Raw genomic sequence first — 22291 nt, 5'->3', positions numbered from 1 at the left:
AATTCCTTTACATTCTTAAAAAAAAAAAACAAACAAAAGAAAACAACCCCCCAAAAAACAAAAAAACCTTTCCTCCACTAGATGCCCCAGTGTAGGGGAATGCCAGAATGGGAAAGCAGGAGTGGGTGTGTGGGTGGGGGAGCACCCTCATAGAAGCAGGAGGGAGGGGAATGGAATAGAGGATTTTCACAGTGGAAACCAGGAAAGGGGATAACATTTAAAATGTAAATAAAGAAAACATCTAATAAAAATTAAAAAATCCCTTTCTTTCTAAAATTATTTTAATAAAATCAGAAATTCTATAGAATCATTCATTTATCTAAACAGTATCAATTCATGAAAGTTCATCTTTATGTTGATCTGCAGAAGATCTGATCAATAGGTTAGGGTAATGCCCAGATATTATTTTATTAATTTAATAATGACAAGAAAGGCATATCTGCTGCAAGTAGCAATCCTGAGATAAAGTCTCTTTGGGAACTTGCCATTGAGCTCACTCATTGCAGACTATGCAAAAATGGTGGGCCATTTTCACTCTACTCAGTGAAACTGGGGCAGGGAAGAAATAAAGACCTTTTAGAATTCAATGAAAATGCATGCACAACACACACAAACTTATGAGACACAATGAAAGCACTGCTAAAAGGAAAGTTCATAGCACTAAATGCCTTCATAAAGAAATTGGTGAGATCTAATACTAGTAATTTAGAAATACAACTGAAAGCTCCAGACAAAAAGGAGCAAACACACCTAAGAGGAGTAGGAAATAATCAAAGAGGAAGAAAATAATTAAACTCAGGGCTGAAATTAATAAATTAAAGCAAATATCAGAACCAAACCTACCAACCAATAGACAACCAACCAACCAACCAACCAACCAACCAAACAAACAAACAAACAAAAAACAAACAAAAAACAAGACAAAGAATCAACAAAAACAAGAAAACAAGAGCTGGTTCTTTAAGCAAATCAAGAAGATAGACAAACCTTTAGTCAAACTAGCTAAAATACAGTGAGACAGTATCCAAATAAACAAAATCAGAAATGAAAAGGGAGACATAAGAACAGACTCTGAGGAAATTCAAAGAATCATTAGGTCTTTTGTCAAAGCCTGCACTATACAAAATTGGAAAAATCTAAACAAAATGGATGATTTTGTAGATAGATATTACTTACAAAAGTTAAATCAAGATCAGGTAAACTATTTAAGTAGTCTTTATATCCACTAAGGAAATAGAAACAGAAATTAAAAGTTTCCAAAGAAAAGAAAAGAAAGGAAAAGAAAAGAAAAGAAAAGACCCATGGTAAGTTTGTTTTCACACAGAAGTCTATCAGACTAATAATCAAATATTCCTCAACCTATTCTACAAAAATAAAAACAGAAAAAACATTGTTAAACTCATTCTGTGAGGTCACATTCATCCCGATACCGAAACCACACAGAAGAATGGATTTCATAGACAGGTAACAGCTTTAGTTGCTTGGAAACTCACATGAAGACCAAGCTGCACATCTGTTCCCTTCCCCCTTTCAATTTGTGTGTGTGTGTGTGTGTGTGTTTGTGTGTGTGTGTGTTTGTGTTTGTGTTTGTGTGTGTGTATGTGCTAGGTCCAGCTTGTATGCTCTTTGGTTGGTTGTTCAGTCTCTGAAAGCCTCAAAGCATTCAGGTAAGTTGACCCTATTGATCTTCCTGTGGAGTTCTTATCCTCTTTGGGGCCTGCAATCATTATTCCCCTAACTCTTCTGTAAGAGTCTCTGAGCTCTGTCGTACATTTGGCAGTGGCTCTCTGCATCTGTTCCAGTAATCTGTTGGGTAGAGCCTCTTAGAGGACATTCATGTCTGCAAGCATAGCAGAGTATAATTAATAATGTCAGGAATTGGTGCATGTCCATGAAATGGATCTCAAGTTGGGCTGGTTATTGGTTGGCCATTCCTTCAGTTTGCTCCATCTTCATCCCTATCTTTCTTGTAGACAGGATAATTTTTGGGTCAAAAGTTTTGTGGGTGAGTTGGTGTCATTATCTCTCCACTGGGGGGCCTGCCTAGTTTCAGGTGGTGGCCTCTTCAAGTTCCATATCCCCACTGCTATGAGTCTCAGCTAAAGTCACCCCATTGAACCCTTGGAGCCTCCCCATCCATGATTTTGGCACATCCTTGAGGTGCTCCCCAACCCCACCCTTCCAGCTGCAGATCTCCATTCATTCTCCTGGCCCTCTGGCCCCCTTTTCTTTCTCTTTCCATATAGGATTCCATACTGCCATTCCTCTCCCCATCCCCTCGCTCACCCAGTTCCCTGCCATCATCTGCCTTCTATGACTATTTTATTCTCCTTTCTAAGTGAAATTCAAGCATCCTTGCTTTGTCCTTCCCTCTTTTTCTATCATCATTCAGGATGATATTTTCTAGTTCCATCCATTTGCTTTCAAAATTCATGATGTCCTTGTTTTAAATAGCTGAAAAGTATTCCACTGTATATATGTACCATATTTTCTTTATCCATTCTTCAGTTGAGAGACATCTATGTTGTTTCCAGTTTCTGACTAATATGAATAAAGCTGCTATGATCATACTGGAGCAAATATCCCTGTAGTGGAATTTTTGGGGTTGCTTATGTATACTATTATATTATCTGTGAAGACTGATACTTTGTCTATTTCTTTTCTAGTTTGTATCTCCTTGATCTCATTTTGTTGTCTTATTGCACAATATAGAACTTCAATTGTATTGCATAGATGGGATGAGAGTGAGCAGCCTTGTCTTTGTTGTTGTTTCTTCAGCTATATTGCAATAGTTAGGGCTGCTCTGGTAGAGTTTCTGGGTTCTAGTGGAGACATATTGTCCTGGCTGTTATTAATTGTGTTTTTATGTTGGTGTCTAGGGAATCCCAGCTTAGGACAATTGTAATTCTACATGCTGATACCTGAACTCATGTTCATTGAGTAGATGTTTTGATCCTTAGATTCTTTTGCCCTCTACAGTGATTAGGAGAATGTGGTGGCTGTATGTTGCTACTTAAGGATTCTGGGATACTGATAAGTGTGGGCACTTTGGGTTCTAGGTAAAATGTGTTTCTAGTTATTGGTAGCTGATAAAAAGGAATGAGGTTGTGCTGGCATGGACTGAGGGGTCCAGAGGAAAGAGGGAAGCAAGGAGCTTCTCCAGGATTTTCTTAGCCCCCTAGGAATGGGTGCTGATAGTGAGGAGAGAGCACAACAGAAAGTCTGCTACAGAGTTGGGAATGAGACTGGGACAAGGTCTTCAGTTAGCCTACAAGCTGCCATGGTTGAAGTAGCCTTCTGGTTCCAAGGGAGTGCCTGCTGGCTTTAGGGACTGAGATAAAGCAATGAGTGAAACCAGGGAAGTTAAGAGGTGAAGATCTGTGTGATGGACTGGAGATGGGTGTAAGGACAATGGAAGGGAGGTCTGTCTCAGCATGTGTTTTGCTACAGAGCTATGAGTGAGACTAGAACCTGTATCTGAAGCAGCTGAAGAATGAGGTGAAGATTCTGTTTTCCACTAAAGTCTAACTTCAAAAATCTTAATAACCTACAAATTAGATCTCCTGAACTCAGTGAAAGACCTGTGACATACATGATTTGTCCTGATGAAATGCCAGCCAGCTTCACTGAAGCCACAACAGAAACACAGTTTTATATAGTCAGAATTCCATACTTTGTTAAAAAATTGTGTGTGTGTGTGTGTGTGTGTGTGTGTGTGTGTATGTGTGTCTATGAACAGGAGAGAATCCCAGAGGGCCAAGAGAATAAATGGAAATAAGCAGCCTCAAGGGGTGGGAGGTGGGAGACCCTCTAGAAAGTACCAGAGATTCTGGAGATGAGAAACTCTTGGGACTCATTGGGGATGACCTTAGCCAAAATGCCCAACATTGGGGAAGGGAACTTGAAAAGTCTACCTCCAGTGGATAGACAAGGCCTCAAGTAAAGAGGTGGGGTTACCATTCCATAGTAAAAAACAGTGTCCCAGATTTGTTCTTGTCTTAAAAGACTGCAGGGACAAAATTGGAGAAAAGGCTGAGGGAAACAAAGTCCAATGATGGGCCTCACTTTTGATCTATCTCAGGGGGAGGCTCCAAGGCCTGACCCTATTTCTGATGCTATGGTGTGCTTACAGACAGGAGCCTAGTGTGGCTGTCATGTGAGAGGCCAAACAGAGGACTGAGACAGTTGCAGATACTTAAACCACTGGTTAGTAGACTGAAGTTGGGGACCCTTATGGGTGACCTAGGAGAAAGACTGTAGAAGCTAAAAGGGAGAGTGACCCCATGGGAAGACCAGCTGTCTCAGGTAACCCAGACTGCAGGGAGCTCTCAGAAACTGAGCCACCAACCAGGAGCATACACAGGTCCATCTGAGGCCCCTGGCACATATACACTGGAGGTCGGCCTGATCTGGCCTCAGTTGGAGAAGATATATTTAATCCTGGATAGACTTAAGGCCTCAGGAAAGGGGGTGGCTTGGTGAAGAGGAGAGCACTCTCTTGAAGGCAAGGGGGAGGAGGAATGGGATGATGAAGTGTAGGAGGGAGCACGGAGGTGGAATGTAAATAAATGAAATAATTTAAAAATGACTTTGTAAAAGAAAATAACTTAGCACAGCATAATCCACAAATTATGCAGTGTTTTAAAATCATCATTCCCACCTTTAGTAGGGGAGAAAAACAATGAAGCATAATTACTCTAGTAGAAGTGGGGGAAACAGTTACTGTGAGCAGCATGATGACCAGAATGTTCAACAAAATCAATCACAAACATTAATTGATAAAAGAGTTGAAAAGTCTCAAGTTTATTGAAACACATGAGGTCAGGTGATAGTATTGATAAAACTTACTGTGCCCCAGTATCCATGAAGAATTCATGATTACATGAGGTAAGTTTTCTTTTATTATTGTCAGCATTTTGTGAAAGAGGGAACAATGATATTCAATGATATTTAATGGCAAAGTAGGGATCCAGATCAGAAAGCTTACCTTCTGGTTGCATGTTCTTTCGTGGTACTATGCTTTTCTTGGTGGTAGCTGTGATGGCCAATAGTCACATAATTCATATACTCAATAGAAGCTCTACAATGTCTATGGAAATATTATTCAGTCTTCAAAAGATAAGATTCATTCATTCATTCATTCATTCATTCATTCATTATTCATTCATTTTGCAGTTTTTGGGAACTTTATTTTCCTTCCACCTTTTTTCCCTTTGCTCAGGTGTCTGCAGAGCAGCTCAGGACCACTCAGTGGTGGCTCCAACCCACTCAGTGGCCTGTGCTGTGGGAGCTGCTGACCAGTCTTCAGTGGCTGTCTACACACTCCAGTCTTCTGTGGGGAACTGCAGGATGGGCACAGAGGGTACCTGCACACCCTCAGACCAGTCAGCCACCTCAGGCTGAGCAGCAGTGAACTCAGGAGCTTGTGCAGTCCATTCACCCTGGAATTCCTCCTTGGTTACATCACAGCCTTCTCAGCAGCAGCCTGTTCCTCCTTCTCTATCTCCTCTGGGTCTCTGTAGAAGTAAAGATCAGGCATAACCTCCCATGGGTGCTCCTGGGAGATAGTATCTCACATGCGGAGTTCTTCCCAGGCCAGCATCTGCCACATCAGACCCACTGAATGAGCATCCTTGTTGTTGCATGGGATGGCAATGTCTACATAGCACAGGGGAGAATCTGTGTTACACAGAGCAATGGTAGGCAGGTTGATATCAGAGGCTTCTTTGAGGGGCTGGTGGTCAGCCCTAGGATCAGTCACCACCAGAAGCCGTGGCTCCCTGAAGGCTGCTTGGATCTGGTTAGTGAAGGTCCCAGGTGTGAAGCGGCCAGCAATTGGAGTGGCTCCTGTGGCAGCAGCAAACTTCAGCACAGCTCACTGGCCAGCATTCCTGGAGGAGATGACGCTGACGTCAGCAGTGTTCTCAATGGCAACATTGGCTCGAGCTGTGAGCAACAGCTTCTCCCAGGTCCTCTTCAGATCTATGATGTAGATACCTATGCTTTTCCTTTTGTAGATGTACTTACTGCTCCATCTGAAAGTCAAGGTTGGTGCCACATAAGTGGGTTCCTGCAGCAATGAATTTGAGGACATCCTCCTCCTTCATCTGCAGGACGTCAAGGGCTCTTGGATATTGTGTAAGTTTCCCTTTTAAGTTATGATGGGAACCAAGAACAACACTGTATGTACCTGTCCCCGGGTAGCGTGGAAAAGAAAAGGTAAGATTCCAAACTATGTGGTGCTACATGCCTACAGTTTCATCACTTGTTAGGCTGAGGTAGGATTGCGAGTTTGAGGCCACTCTGAACTACCTAGCAAGTCCCATATGTTTTTACTTACGTTTCCATTGCTGCGACAAAACTTGGTGACCAAGGCAATTTACACAAAGAGGGACTTACTTTGTTTAAAGTTCCAAAGGGGCAAAAATCCATTGTTGTCATCACTGAAAAGCACTGAGGTACACAGGCAGAAAGGAGAGAGAGAGAGAGAGAGAGAGAGAGAGAGAGAGAGAGAGAGAGAGAGAGAGAAAGCTAACTGGGAATGCTTCTCAGCTTTTGAAACTTCAAAACCCACTCCTTCCTCCAGCAAAACCGCACCTCCTAAACCTTCCCAAACAGCACCACTAACAAGGAATCAAGTGTTCAAATGCTTGAGACTTTTGGGGGACATCATTCAAGCAATATATATATATATATATATATATATATATATATATATATATATATGACAGTCTTTATAAAATGAATCCAAGCAATTCTAAAATCTAGTAGATAAAAAATAAAGATTTATTTGTTTATGTATTTTATATATGTGAATGCCTCATCTAGATGCATGCCTGTACACCAGTATAGGATGTACAGGGTCACATAGTATCATATTACAGATGGTTGTAAGCCATCATGTAGTTGCTAGCAATTGAACTCAGGCCCTCTAGAAAAGCAGAGCATCTAGTACCTTTAACTGGTGATCCATCTCTCCAGCTCCTAAAAAGAGAAAATATACAAAAGAATAGAAACCTTTTGAAAAACAAAATATGATACCAATCGCCCACGTGGGAACAGGCGGCCTCCATTCTTTGTGCTGAGAGGGGCTCCCAGGCATCGTTGGGAGGCAACGCAGAAAACTGCTTCGGTGCTCCAGGTGCCTAAGGGCTTTCGTCACAGCAATGCCAAAGCGGGGGAAGAGAGCACCGGCCAAAGACAGGGAAGAACCCAAGTCCGAGCCAGAGACCAAGAAAAGTAAGGGAGCAGCAAAGAAAATTGAGAAGGAGGCCGCAGGAGAGGGCCCTGTCCTGTATGAGGACGCTCCAGCTCAGAAAACCTCACCCAGTGGCAAATCTGCCACACTCAAGATATACTCCTGGAATGTGGACGGGCTTCGAGCCTGGATTAAAAAGAAAGGCTTGGATTGGGTAAAGGAAGAAGCACCAGACATCTTGTGCCTCCAAGAGACCAAATGCTCAGAGAACACACTCCCGGCTGAACTGCAAGAGCTGCCTGGACTCACTCATCAGTACTGGTCAGCTCCATCAGACAAAGAAGGGTACAGTGGTGTGGGCCTACTTTCCCACCTACTTTCTTACAGTGCCCACTCAAAGTCTCTTGTGGCATTGGTGAGGAAGAACATGATCAAGAAGGCCGGGTGATCATAGCTGAATTTGAGTCCTTTGTCTTGGTAACAGCGTATGTTCCCAATGCAGGCAGGGGTCTGGTAAGACTGGAATACTGACAGCGTTGGGATGAAGCCTTTCAAAAGTTTCTAAAGGACTTGGCTTCCCGAAAGCCTCTTGTGTTATGTGGGGATCTCAATGTGGCTCATGAAGAAATTGACCTTCGTAACCCCAAAGGAAACAAAAAGAATGCTGACTTTACTCCCCAGGAGCGCCAAGGCTTTGGGGAATTGCTACAGGCTGTACCACTGGCTGACAGCTTCCGGCATCTCTACCCCAACACTGCCTATGCTTACACTTTCTGGACTTACATGATGAATGCCCTCTCTAAGAATGTCGGTTGGCGCCTTGATTACTTTTTGCTGTCCCACTCTCTTTTACCTGCATTGTGTGACAGCAAGATCCGGTCCAAGGCTCTTGGCAGTGACCACTGTCCCATCACCCTTTACCTAGCACTGTGACACCCTCCTGAAGTAGCTTCAGCTTCAAGCCTGGGAATAGCCTCCTCTTCCCAGAGAAGTCCAGTGTGTTATCCCTTCTTCAGGTTATTGATTTTCTATGTGTTCCCCTCTATTTTAAACATCAAACCAAACTTCTGGTCTCCTTTAAACAATCCAAGTGAAATAAAAGGCCCTACTTTCAGCTTCAAAAAAAAAAAAAAAAAAAAAAAAGAAAAACAAAATATTAGAAGGAAGTGAGTTTTTCTTCCTCATCAAAAAGATACACAAAATGCTGTATTATTTAGGAAGGCTCAGCATTCATATATAAATGTATAGTCAAGCTGATGGAGTTTATTACATATATGACAAGTGGGTTATAATTTCTGTGTCACCTCTGGTCAATTGATGCTTCTTAAATTGTTGTACCAGGAAAATTTAAGTTCCTGTATCCTGGATGAATATGAGAAAATCCTTACTCAGCAAAACAGAAATGCCAAGTTCAAATGGGGTGGGAGATGGAAAATTTGATATATAGGCCTGAAAAAGTTTTATATGACCAGTGATGGCACAAATAAAGCTGAATGTAAAAGGCTGAGCAGGGAATGTGAGTGTCCACTGAAGACTCTAACGGATACGTAAGACTATAAGGCATTCTAAGTCCTGGTCAAGGCAGTGATGGCATTAAATATTTCATGTAAAATTTTACATCCCCAACTCCCATTTGGTGCAAACAGATGCCCATTTCTTTGTTTTTTTTATTAATTAAGTTTATTAATTTTATTAATTACATTTTGACCAGTATATTGACAAACTTGGAAGGTGCTGCTACCATACAAATGTGCTACAGGAGATAAATATGTAAAGAGCTAGATGCTATCACAGCCTTTTGGGGGACCATTTTGATGGTATCATTCAAATTCCACTTTTACATATACAAAATATAGTAGATGAATGACTCATATGGTCAAAACAGGCATAGGAACAATCTCTCTCTCTCTCTCTCTCTCTCTCTCTCTCTCTCTCTCTTTCTCCTTCCATTCTTCCCTATAAAGAGGGAACTATCTGTCAAGTAAAAAAAATGTTTAACTAAATTATGGTAACTTCATATTTTATTTATTTATTTATTATTTAGTTTTTAATGTGACAGCGTTTCTCTATGTAACTCTGGCTGTCCTGGAACTAATACTATGCTGCTTTGAACAGAGATTTGTCTGACTCTGCCTCCTGAGTGATAGGATTAAAGGCATATATCACCACCTGGTGTAACTTCATATTTTAAGCTAACCCTGAAATACTATGGAGCAGTTAAAAACAGTGTAGACTGTAGAAATTAGTGTCTTGCAACCATCTTCAGTGCATATTGTTGGATGAAAAGTCAAGTTGGCAAAAATGTATTTATATGGTGTGATTTCAAGGTTGTTAATATTCACATTTTTACATATAATTTTTTTTTAAATAAATGAAGAGCTTGTAGTAGGAATCAATGGAGACCTTATGGTGTTCATGACTTCTGTTTAAATTTTACTATTAGGTCAAATTCATGATATCTGTAAAAAAAAAAACCCAAAATAGAAATATATAAGACTAGAAAAATAGAGTTGAAATACTTTTAACATAGTGTCATCTTAATGTCCTCCCACAAGATAAAATATTGACACACCAACCCTAAAAACAAATAAATAAATGTACTACACACAAGAACAACAAAACAAAAAAAACATAAATTAAAGGCAGGTAAAGAAAACACATCTGGGAAATGAGGGAAGAGGAAACTTAAGGGCCTATAAAATTCAAGCTGTTGCTCTCACAAATATCCCTAGCTAATCAGGGTTCTCTGAAGAGCTCAGCTTTTGCTACTCAACACTGTCTCCTGGGAAATTTGTCAGCACTATGCCTGTATTTCATGCTCAAAAATTTCAATTTGGTTCATCTTGGGTGTGGCTTTGCCATTGTGAGTTTTTCAAAATATCTCCAGATGATTCCAAAGGTACAGAAGATATTGAGAATCATAATTTATCCAATTACAAAACTTTTAAATCTAGAGTTGAAATATTATGGGAAGAATTAACTCATTTGCTTTTGCGACTACGATCTGCAAGGACCACAAAAAGTAGCTCTGAAGCAGGCTGCTCAGCCTTAGGCTGAGCTGATAGAAGAGCTTCCTATGGGAAGAGGGAAAGCCTCTGAGATACACAGCATCTCTGTACCTTTTCTAAAACTAAAGTAGCATATGGCCCTTTGAGAACAACCCACTAAGAAACCCAGGAGGCCCCACTTAGAGCTGTGTCAGAGAAGTATCTAAGCTGCCACCACTGCAGAAGTTGCATCAGAGGGATGGCCTCAACTTCAGCTCTTTTAATGAGGCTCTGGGGAGAAGTTGCCTATGAACCTCTAGGCACATTTTTCTTGATGCTAATTAACTTCTCAAGTTGCTCCTGATAGCCTAATTAAACAGTCCAGAAGAGAAAGTGTTAGTTTACCCTTGATGGATGGAGGATTGGGAATTAGCCTCATAAACCTCAATGTAATCTTGGCCACAGCTGAGCCCAACACAGTCCTGGAACTCCCCAAATACAAACATCCCACTTTCTAGTCAGAGAAACATATTCCCCTTAGGATAAAAATGTTTATCTCTAGATCAGAATATCAGCCTATCTGACTCAGAACCTTTCTGGAATACAGAGCAAAGATGGACTCTTGGAGAGGCCAGGGCTGTTCTTGATGACTTCATGGTCAACAGGTTAAGGTCTGGTCTGAGACATCTTACTTTCTATCCATAGTTTTTAGATGTCACTTGGGAGTTATAATTAGTCATGGTAGTTATCTTTCCTATGCCATAACAATATAGTGTACACCTGTTGACATAATTCTATTATGTTTCCATAATATAATTATGGAAATTATATAATACGAAGTATGCACTAGCTATTCAGGATCTGGAAATAATTAAATTTCATTATGCCCAGGAAACAAATGGATTCTAGTTCAAGGTATAGGTACCTCTTCCTATGATTCTTTTGAGAAAATCCTTCTCAGAAACAGTAGTAACCTAAAACCAAACATTTTATTATCTTCTGGACTTTGGCTCTCGAATACCTAATACAAAGATCTCTGAAAGCTACAGTGTGTGGTACGGCTTCTAAGTGGTCATATTTAAATGGCTTCAACCTGAACACATGCTAAATGATCTTCTTAGGACAAAGCAAATAAATAGCACTGTGTACAGCAAGGCCAACAGCAGTGTGGACTGATGCTTACTGCAGGCCAGGCACTGGTAAAGACTTGATACATGCAACCCACTTAATCTTCACAATAATTCTAGTATGAGAAGGCTATCTGATGTATATCAACATAGGCAATAATGCTTTATAGCAAGAAGGATCATGTTTGATAATAACTAACAAAATATTTCAAAATGTTAGGAGAGAATTTGAATGTTTCTAATACAAAGAAATAATATTTATATTTATTTATATCGGGTAATCAGTATGTCAATTATTCTGATCTGACCATTATACATTGTATGTATGAAATTATATGCCAGAACTGTACCCTATATGCTTATGCATAGTCAAAAGCATTAAGGATACTGAAAGTACTCAAAGATTCTTCAAGGTCAGCAAATGATTTGTTTCCATCAAGAACAAGAAGAAAGACTGATGAAGACATAGCTTTTTCAGTTTTATGTGTGTTCTAGGAAAACTCCGGAAAGAGGGAGCCAACAATGTCTTTGAGCACTTTGTGTTGGTGGGTTTATTTGAAGTGTTGACTAGAACTACCTTAAATATAGTCATTGATGCCTTTTCTTTTAAGGCACACCAATCTATTGTTGAAAGGAGTTAAGTTATATAAGTTAAAAACTGTATCAAACAAATTAATCATAAAAATGTAGGACATAAAGGGATTATGTTTGGCAAATTTCCCAAGATCCCTTGACCTAATCAGTGCTTAATTTGACTTCAGGGCCTCTGACTTTCATCACCACCCTATGCTTGATAAGAATTTTTGATTTTGATACCCTATTTGATAAGAATTCAGCTATCTTTATATTCTGGCTTGAAGTGATTTATGTCATATCTGAAATTATCCATGAATCAGAGATGTTCACATTTTGCAAGTAGATTTGATGGTCATAATGGAAGGTGGTTTGTAGGCAAATACTGTAGGTACCTTTTTAAAGGCATTAACTACCACTTACATTTTAGTTTTAATGAGCAGAGTTATCCAAAACATTGCATTATTTTGCAAGCATGGGACTACAATTGGAGTGGTGCAAACAATAGAAATATATCATCTCAAATTCTGATGGTTTAAAGTCTAGGATCAGGTTTCATTTGAGGTCTTTTCCCTTAACTTGTATATGTTCATATCTCTCTGTATCTTCAGTAGACAGATGTAATTTTATGCATTTCTATGTCCTAGACAACTCTCAACAGTACCAGTAATATTGAATTAGAACTCATCTTAAATTTATCCTATTCCTATCCTAAGAGACAATCATAGTCTGAGATATTGGAAACTTGGATTTCAATGAATACATTTGAGGAGGCATAATTCAACCTGTCTGTCTGTCTGTCTGTCTGTCTGTCTGTCTGTCTGTCATCTATCTATCTATCTATCTATCTATCTATCTATCTATCTATCTATCTATTTATCTAATCTATCTATCATTTATCTATCTACCATCTATTATATAACTGTCATCAGTATATCTTTGTAAGCAAGCAAAACATCTAAATCTTAACATTTTAGGGACAACATTTGGAATCAGAATATAACATGAAAAAATCAAGATAGAAATCAAAGAGAATAGAATCCGTAGGTTTTTTTTTTTTTTAAGGCTTTAGTACTCCATGGATATGAAATAGTTTGGGAAAGTCCTCACTCAGCAAATGAGGGCTGATTCTCTTTGTGGTTTTAGGACTTAAGGAAAAATGGTAGAAAACAGTGCCATTGGATTTGCAGATACCAGAGTTTTGTATATTACCCCCAAGACATTTCCTATAGATAAACCAAAGGTTTCTCAATGTTCTAGAGGATCATCCAAGTAATATGAGTGAGAGGGATAAAATTGATAATTGAGAGTTTTGCTGGTTATAGTAGCCTGGGCTAGCATATTGTTCTCTTAGGGTTTGTATAACATCTGCCCAACATCTTCTAGCTTTTAAAGTCTCTGTTGAGAAATCTGGTGTATTTCTGATAGGACTATCTTTATATGTTACTTGGCCACTTTTCCCTACAGCTTTTAATATTCTTTCATTGTTCTGTACATTTAGTGTTTTGATTATTATGTAATGAGAGGATTTTCTTCTGTAGTCCAATCTATTTGGTTTTCTATAGGCTTCTTGTACATTTATGGCCATCTCTTTTTTTAGGTTGGGGACCCAACAGGGATGACATTAGCTAAAATACACAACAAAGGGGAGATAGGACCTGTAGAGACTACCTCCAGTAGATAGGCACAGTTCTCAGTTGAGAAATGGGGCCACCCACTCATCTCAAAACTTTTAACCCAGAATTGTTCCTGTATAAAAGAAAGAGACAAAAATGGAGCAGAGACAGAAGGAAAGGCCATACAGAGACCCCCCCCCCACCTTGGGATCTATTCCATCTGCAGACATCATACCCTAACATTATTGCTGATGCCAGGAAGTGCTTGCTGTCAGGAACCTGGTATGGCTGTCCCCTGAGAGGTCCTTCCAGTATCTGACCAATAAAGATGCAGATTCAACCAATCATTGGACCGAGTCTGGGGACCCCAGTGGAAGAGCTAGGGGAAGGACTGAAGGAGATGAATGGGATTGCAACCCCATAGGAAGAACAGTATCAACTAACCAGATCACAAGAGCTTCCAGGGACTAAGCCACCAATCAAAGAGTATATATGGCTTCAGCTTCATATGTAGCAGAGGATGGTCTTATCTGGCATCAATAGGAGGGAAGGCCCTTGGTCCTGTGGAGGCTTGATGCACCAGCATAGAGGGAAGCTAGAATGGTGAGGTGAAAGTGGGTGAGTGTGTGGAGGAGCACCCTCATAGAGACAAAAAAGGAGGATGGGATGGAAGGTTTGTGGAGGGAAAACCTGGAAGTGGGATATCATTTGAAATGTAAGTGAATAAAATAATTAATAAAATAAAAAGATTAGCTAGTAAATAGGGAGAGTTATATAATACAAAAGCATGTATAGTTACAGTTTCTTTTACGGCAAGGATTAACATGCCTATCCTTACTAGAAATTTGGATGGCTAATCACAAAATCCTAAAAGAAAACACTGCAAACATAATGGAAAAGATTCCTAGTAAGATACAAGAGGCACACAGAGTACAAAACAGTACCAGGAAGAAACTCACCATGTCACATAATAACCAAAATACTAAATATACCAAACACAGAAAATATATATTGAAAGCTTCAAGAAAGATTAAATTACATATAAAGGCAGACACAGTGGAATAGCATTTAACTTTTTTGTGTTGTTTGGTTTGGATTTTAAAATATGGTCTTCATTATGTCACCTTGGCTGGCCTAAACCTCTTTATGTACAACAAGCTGGTTTTTGAACCCACAGAAATCTGTTAGACTCTGCACCCCCAAGTTCTAGAATTAAAAGTGAGTGTTTTCACCTTGACATTTAAATGGAAACTTTGAAAGCCTGGAGGGTCTGGACTGATGTTCTACAATTTCAGAAAGATCACAAGTGCCAGCCCAAGCTACTACATTCAGCAAAGCTATCAGTTATAACTGAAGGAAAAAAAACCTTACCATGATACAAACAGATTTAAGGCACTTATTATAAGCTCAGTAATACAGAGGATACTAGAAAGAGTGCTTTGGTCTGAAGAGAAGATTAAACGTACTCAAGAGTAAACTAAACATATTCAAGAGAACACAAGGATATATATAAACCTGGAACAGGTAACCAAAAGGGATAGGAAAATACCACCACCACAATAAAATAACTGAAATTAATAAATATATTTCAATAATAACTTTTAGCATCAGTGGTCTCAATTATTCCTCAGTAATAGTTTAACAGATTGGACTAGGAAAGCATATCAATATTTTTGCACCATCAATGTTAGATGGTGTAAAATCAATGTTAGAATTCTGTCTTAGCATAAAAGATAATCAGAAAAGATAGAGGATATTTCATTAACATTAAAGGAAAAATTGATAAAAAAGATATATTCTTCTCTTGTTACCTTACTTATTTTGTCTGTCAAATCCCTGAGTTCTACAAAAACCTTGTCTTCTTCACATCCAACATTGACTTCTTCAATCCTGCCTTAAGGGAAAGACAGCCTGTTTGTGTATACAAATAGAAGTGCTTGCTTTATTTAAAAAAAAAAAATAAAAAGATTAATAGAAAACCCAGGCTGATTGATAGTGAACATTAACAGAATAAAGGCAGATGTCAGCAATAGTCAGCAGCGTAGCACCAAAGGATCAGACCAGGAAAACCAACAATAACAAGGAAAGCATTAAGAGGCTAATCAAAACACTAAATGGACAGAACAGAGAAATAATATTAAAAGCTGCAAGAGGAAAGGACTAAGCAATATATAAAGGCTTCTCAACTTCTCAAGAGTGACTCTAAAGGGCAGAAGGGCCTGGGCAGATGTCCCACAATCTCTAGGAAACCACAGATGCTATCCTAATTTATTATACCCCAAACTGTCAATCATCACAGATAGAGATAACAAGGTAGTCTATGACAAAACCAAATTTAAACAATATCTATCCACAAATCCAGCTCTACAGAAGCTATTAGGAGGAACATTCTAACCCAAGGAGGTTAACTACACCCAAGAAATCATAGGAAAGAAATAATTTCAGAATAGCAAAACCAAAAGAATGACAACACACACACACACACACACACACACACACACACACACCTACCATCAACATAAAAATAATCCAGGAACTAACATTCATCAGCTTTCAATTTCTCAACAACAATGAACTCAATTCTCCAATAAAAAGACTAACAAAATTGATGCATCACTGTCCTGCATACAAGAAACATACCTCAACATCAAAGAGAGACATCACCTCAGAGTAAAGGGCTGAGAAAGATTTTCCAAGCAAATGAATCCAAGAAGCAAGCTGGAGCAGACAGCTCCAGTAGATCTAATATCTAAGAAAATAGACTTTCAACCAAAATTAATTGAAAGGGATGAAGAAGGACACCTCATACTAATAAAAACCCACAAAGGTGACTTCTCAATTCTGAATATCTATGCCCCAAATGCAAGGGCACCTACATTTGTAAAAGAAACATCTTTAAAGCTTGTTTAGTACATTGAACCTCATACACAAATAGTGGGAGACTTCAAAAACTCATTTTTACCAATGGGCAGGTCATCAAGACAGACGTTAAACAGAGAAATAATGAAACTAACAGATACTATGAATCAAGTCAACCTAACAGACAGATCTACAGAACATTTCACTCAAATACAGAAGAATATACCTTCTTCTCGGCACTCAGAGAACCTTCTCCAAAGTTGACCATATACTTGGTCACAACTCAAATCTCAACAGATTCAAGAAGAATGAAACAACCCCTTGCATTTTATGAGATAACCATGGATTAAAGCTGGACTTCAATAATAACAGAAACAACAGAAAGCCTACAAATTCATGGAAACTGAAAAACTTTTCACTGAATGACCACTGTGTCAGGGGAGAAATAAAGAAAGAAAACGATTTTAGAGTATTCAATGAAAATAAAGGCAGAACATACCCAAACTTATGGAATACAATGAAAAAAGTATTAAGCGGAAAGTTCATAGCACTAATTATCTTCTTAAAGAAACTAGTAAGACCTCATACAAGTGACTTAACAGCATATCTAAAAGCTCTGGAACAAAAAGAAGCAAAGACACCCAAGAAGAGTAAGCAGAAAATTATCAAACACAGGGTTAAAAGCACTAAAATAGAAGCAAAGAGAACAATACAAAGAATCAATGAGACAAAGAGATGGGTCTTTGAGAAAATCAACAAGATATATAAACTCTTAGCCAAGCTACCTAAAAGGCAGGGAGACAGTATCCAAATTAAGAAAATAAAAAATAAAAATGGGAATATAAAAAGAGACACCTAGGAAATCCAAAAAATACTTAGGTCTTACTTCAAACACCTGTAACTCACAAAAATTGGAAAATGTAAATGAAATAAATGATATTCTTGGTAGATGGCTCTTACCAACATTAAATCAAGATTAGGTAATCAATCTTAATTGGCATGCAACCCTTAAGGAAATAGAAACAGTCACTAAAATTCTCCTAAGCAAAAAAGATCCAGGGTCAGATGGTTGTAGTGCAGAATCCTACCAGATATTTAAAGACAAACAGCAAGAATTCTCAAACTTTTCTACAAAATAGAAATGCTAAGAACACAGTCAAACTCCTTTTTATGATCCCACTGTCATCCTGATACCTAAACCACACAAAGAAAGAGAATTACAGCCCAGTCTCTCTTATGAACATTGATGTAACAATGTTGGGAGCCGACTCCTAGCAAAAAGAAGCTATCATCTTTGCAAACATCTCGAGCCATATACCTTGACAAGAGACTTGTTTTTCAACAGCTTACAATAGCTTAGCACACTCTGATAAAAATCTTGTTTATCCCACATATCTTGTTTTTCTGTTTAGTGCCCCCAGCTGCAAGGCACATGTGGTATCCACACCTACAAGGCACATGGCAAAACATATAAACACCCAGGATTTCCTTTCAATAAAGGAGACAGGAGACTTGAGACTTGTTCAGACCCTCTGTCTTGTCTCCATTCTTCAGGTCTCTTTTCCTTCATCCCCACTCTCTCTCTTGCTAGACCCTGACCTGTGGATTGGAGCAGCATATCAGGCCAGGACACAGTAGCACAGAGGCCGGGCAGTGTGGCCTCTACATAGTGGTGCCTCAACGTTGGAGCTCCAGTAAGCAGGATACAGTGAAGGACACTGAGGGAATTGGAAGAGGCCATCCTCACTCCTGCACTGGAGAACCTGTGGACTGACAGAGTTGGCTTGGTAGTGGTGCTCAACGAGAGATAGCAAGAACAAGAGACCCAGTGAGGGACATTACTGGAAGAAGGGTCTGCTGAGAATTCAGAAGTGAAACAAAGGTAATTGCAGCTAGACCAGTAGGTTATAGTATTGAAATGGGGCAAAAAATAAGTGAGTAGAAACAGATAAAAAGGTTTTAAAGATTCGAGGAGTAAATTGCAGGCTGCTCTGAGTCGAAAGCCAAACAGATAAATAGATAAATAGAAGGTTGCTCTAGCCAGAGAGCTGAACAGAAAGATAGTGTTAATCAGCTATATTAGATTGATTTAACTTTCAAAATGGGTGTGATTCTGAGTTGTGTAGTTATATTTTTCCTCTGGATAAAAGGTCAATATAAAGGCTTTTCTGGTTACTGGTTCAAGGATAGACAGATTTGGGAAAAAAGGTTTTTCTATGTGTTTTCTGAAGAGGTCATTAAGGTAGTAGTTATGTCTTCCAGAATTATATGAATCCAACATGACATAGGTAGACCTCCAGAATACTAGATTCCAGAGAATCAAACAAAATAATGATCTTGATACTAAAATTTGTTTTGAGATTTGTATATTACAGAATGCACAGCCTTGGTGAATGAATCTTCTTATAACCTGCATGTTCACTGATGCCCTGGACTTCTAGATGGATGCAGTTAAGACAGACATCAGAGGCTTATCAATTCCCCTAATCCCCCTTCTAATATCTCAATGCCCATAATTAGCTTGAAGAAGTTAATGAAGAGTCGGCGCCCCAATCCCCTGGACTTGGGGACTGAGGTGGTTAATATTAGGCTGTCTTTCTAGGGAAAAGTAATGGTTTTATTGGAACAGGAAGGAGGAGCTAAAATTGATTACACAGCCATAATCTATTGATAGAAATCTGTATGATTTTTACTAAGCTGATGCAAATTCAAGGATTTCATTGGTATGATTTCTTCTATTGAAAATTTGTGGGTAAAAGGCTTAGACCTTTAACTTGTCCAACAGAGGGAATTGTGTGTTGCCCTTTAAAAAGAGTATTGATTTTATACCAACCATTTAGGCATTAAGTCTCTTGTGTCTCATGTCCACCCTGTTTAACAGACTGATGGCTTTTGTACAACAACAGATAGACTCTATTCAAATAAAACCCATACAGGTCCGCTATTACAGGCTGGAAATAGGGGACTCTAAAACCTCTGTCATCAAGACTGATGAGGATTAACCTGTAACTTATATACTAAGCCAGATAGTCAATGATGGGTAAGAGAACACCTCAAGACCCTTGCCCCTAACTGGGAGGCCTCACCATCCTAAGACAGGAAAGGGAGGCTGGGGTCCTTTGTTCTGACCTAAGGCGGGTACTGTTTTTGTAAGTTTTCCCAGCCTTCCCTTTTGAAAAAAAATTTAAAAAAAAGGACCTGTTGGGAGCCACCTCCTAGCAGAAAGCAGCTATCATCTTTGCAAACATCTGAAGCCATATACCCTGACAAGAGACTTGTTTTTCAACAGCCTACAACAGTTGAGCACACTCTGATAAAAATCTTGTTTATCCCATATATCTTGTTTTGCTGTTTAGTGCCCCCAGCTGCAAGGTGCACATGGTATCCACGTCTACAAGGCACATGGCAAATTGTATAAACACCCAGGATTTCCTTTCAATAAAGGAGACAGGAGACTTGAGACTTGATCAGACCCTCTGTCTTGTCTCCACTCTTAGTATCTCTTCCTTCCATCCCCACTCTCTCTCTTGCTAGATCCTTTTGGCTGATCCCCTGGGACCAGAGCACTTAGCCACAAAGTGTGGGGCGGTGCAGTTCTCAACACAACAATATTCAGTAAAATACTTGAAAAGCAAATCTAAGAACACATTAAAAACATCATCTACCATGATCAAGTAAGCTCCACTCCAGGAATGCAAGGATGGTTCAACATATGAAAATCTGTCAATGTAATTTACCATATAAACAAACTGAAAGAAAAAAAACACATGATAATCTCATTAAAGGCTGAAAAGTCCTTTGAAATAATCCAACACCAATTCATGTTAAAAGCCTTAGAGAGATCATGGATACAAGTGCATACCTAAACACTATAAAGGCAATATATACAAGCCAATAGCCAACATGGAGAAAAACTTAAAGCAGATTCACTAAAATCAGGGACAAGACAAGGCTATCTACTCTCTCTGTATCTCTTCAATATAGTACTTGAAGTTCTAGCAAGAGAAATAGTACAACTAAAGGAGATCAAGGGAATACAAATTGGAAAGAAAAAAGTGAAAGTATTCCTATTTGCAGATGATATGATAGTATACATAAGTGACCCCCAAACTCTACCAGAGATCTCCTAGAGCTTATAAACACCTTCAGCAATATGGCTGAATGAAAAATTAACTAAAAATATCAGTAGCCTTTCTATATAAATAAAATTAAGGAAACAACACACTTTACAATAGCCATAAGTAATATGAAGTAACTTGGTATAATTTTAACCAAGCAAGTGAAAGACCTACATGACAAGAACTTCAAATCATTGAGGAAAGAAATTGAAGAAGATATCAGAAGAAGGAAAGTGGTCCTATATTGCTAGGATCTACATAGTAAAAAATGACCAAAAGCAATTTATAGATTCAATGCAATTCCCACCAAAATTCCAACACAATTTCTTATAGATCTTGAAAGAACTATAGTCAACTTCATATGGAAAAACAAAAAATCTGGGATAGGTAAAGCAATTCTGTTCAATAAAAGAACTTCTGGAGGCATCACCATCCCTGATTTCAAGCTGTACTACAGAGCAATAGTAATAATAACTGCATGATACTGGTATGAAAACAGATTGATCGATGGAATTTATTCAAAGACCCAGAAGTAAATCTATATACCTTTGGCTGCTTGTTTTTTTTTTCAAAGAAGTCAGAACTATACAATGGAAAGAAGAAAAAATTTTCAACAAATACTGCTGGTCTAACTGAATGTCTGTATGTACAAGAATGCATATAGAATTACATCTGTCACCCCCATGCACTAAATTTAAGTTCAAGTAGTTTTCAGCATTAAACTAGACACACTGAACCTGATAGAAACGAAAATGGGAAATAGCCTTTCACACATTGGCAAAGGAGACAATTTCTTGAACAGATCATCAACAGCTAATGCACTTATATGAATAATTTATAAATGAAAAAATGTTCTGCAAGGCTAAGGACACAACCATTAGGACAAAATCTAAGCCTACAGGATGGGAAAAGATTTTTACCAACCTCACATGTGACAGAGGGCTGAAATCAAAATATATAAAGAATTCAAGAAACCTGACATCAACAAACCAAATAACCCGATTAAAAATGTCGTATACTTTGACCTTAGGTGAAATGACCAACAGTGGGGAGAAGAAACTTGTTAAGTCTACCTCCAGTACAAAGACAAAGCATCAGGTGGAGGAATGAGGTTGATATCCCACAGTCAAAAACACTGAGCCAGTGTTCCTGTCTAAAAATACTGCAGGAACAAAAGTGAAGAAGAGTCTGAGGGAAAGCAAGTCCAGTGGCAGTCCCAACTTAAGATCTGTCTCAAGGAGAGGCTCCAAGGCCTGACACTATTATTGATGTTATGGTGTGCTTACAGACAGGAGCCTGTTTAAAATCATTGGCTAGTGAGGTCCAATAAGCACCATGAAATTACAGGCTATTACCAATGTTCCTGGTTACCTCCAGAACTTGGTCCTAAGACCTAGTATTGAAAATACTACACAATTAATCATAGAATTTAGAGAAATCAAGCTAGTATTGACCTGGAAGCTTCATCTCTACTATCTAGTTTTCAAAGTGCTGGAAGTTGTTATACATGCTACATAAGAAAAATGATCATCAATTTACCCTACTGTGAACACAGTGAGGTACAAGAATGCCTGCTGGTAAGACATGCCCATTGGTGCACCATTGCTATGAACATAATGTGAGTAAATAACCACTTCCAGTCTGGATTTAAGACCTGCTCTACAAGATAAAATCAATAGCTAGACCCATTATCAGGAGCAAGAACCTGTGATTAGACAGAGTGATAGGCTCTAGGGGGGAACTTACTGCCATTATTCTGCTAAATGGACATAGTATTAAATTGACTTAGAGGATTAATTGTTATGTTGAGGAT

General features: G+C 38.8%; 2 pseudogenes; one reads left to right on the top strand and one right to left on the bottom strand.

Annotated features, from left to right (window-relative positions):
* Window positions 1–5183: 5183 nt before the first annotated feature.
* On the bottom strand, window positions 5184–13607 carry LOC117703558 (small ribosomal subunit protein uS2-like; annotated as a pseudogene).
* LOC117703556 (DNA repair nuclease/redox regulator APEX1 pseudogene) lies at window positions 7129–8324 on the top strand (annotated as a pseudogene).
* Window positions 13608–22291: the final 8684 nt, after the last annotated feature.

This window comes from Arvicanthis niloticus, chromosome 2, assembly GCF_011762505.2.
Source record: "Arvicanthis niloticus isolate mArvNil1 chromosome 2, mArvNil1.pat.X, whole genome shotgun sequence".
Lineage (NCBI taxonomy): Eukaryota > Metazoa > Chordata > Mammalia > Rodentia > Muridae > Arvicanthis > Arvicanthis niloticus.
This window is presented reverse-complemented; position numbering and strand designations above follow the sequence as displayed.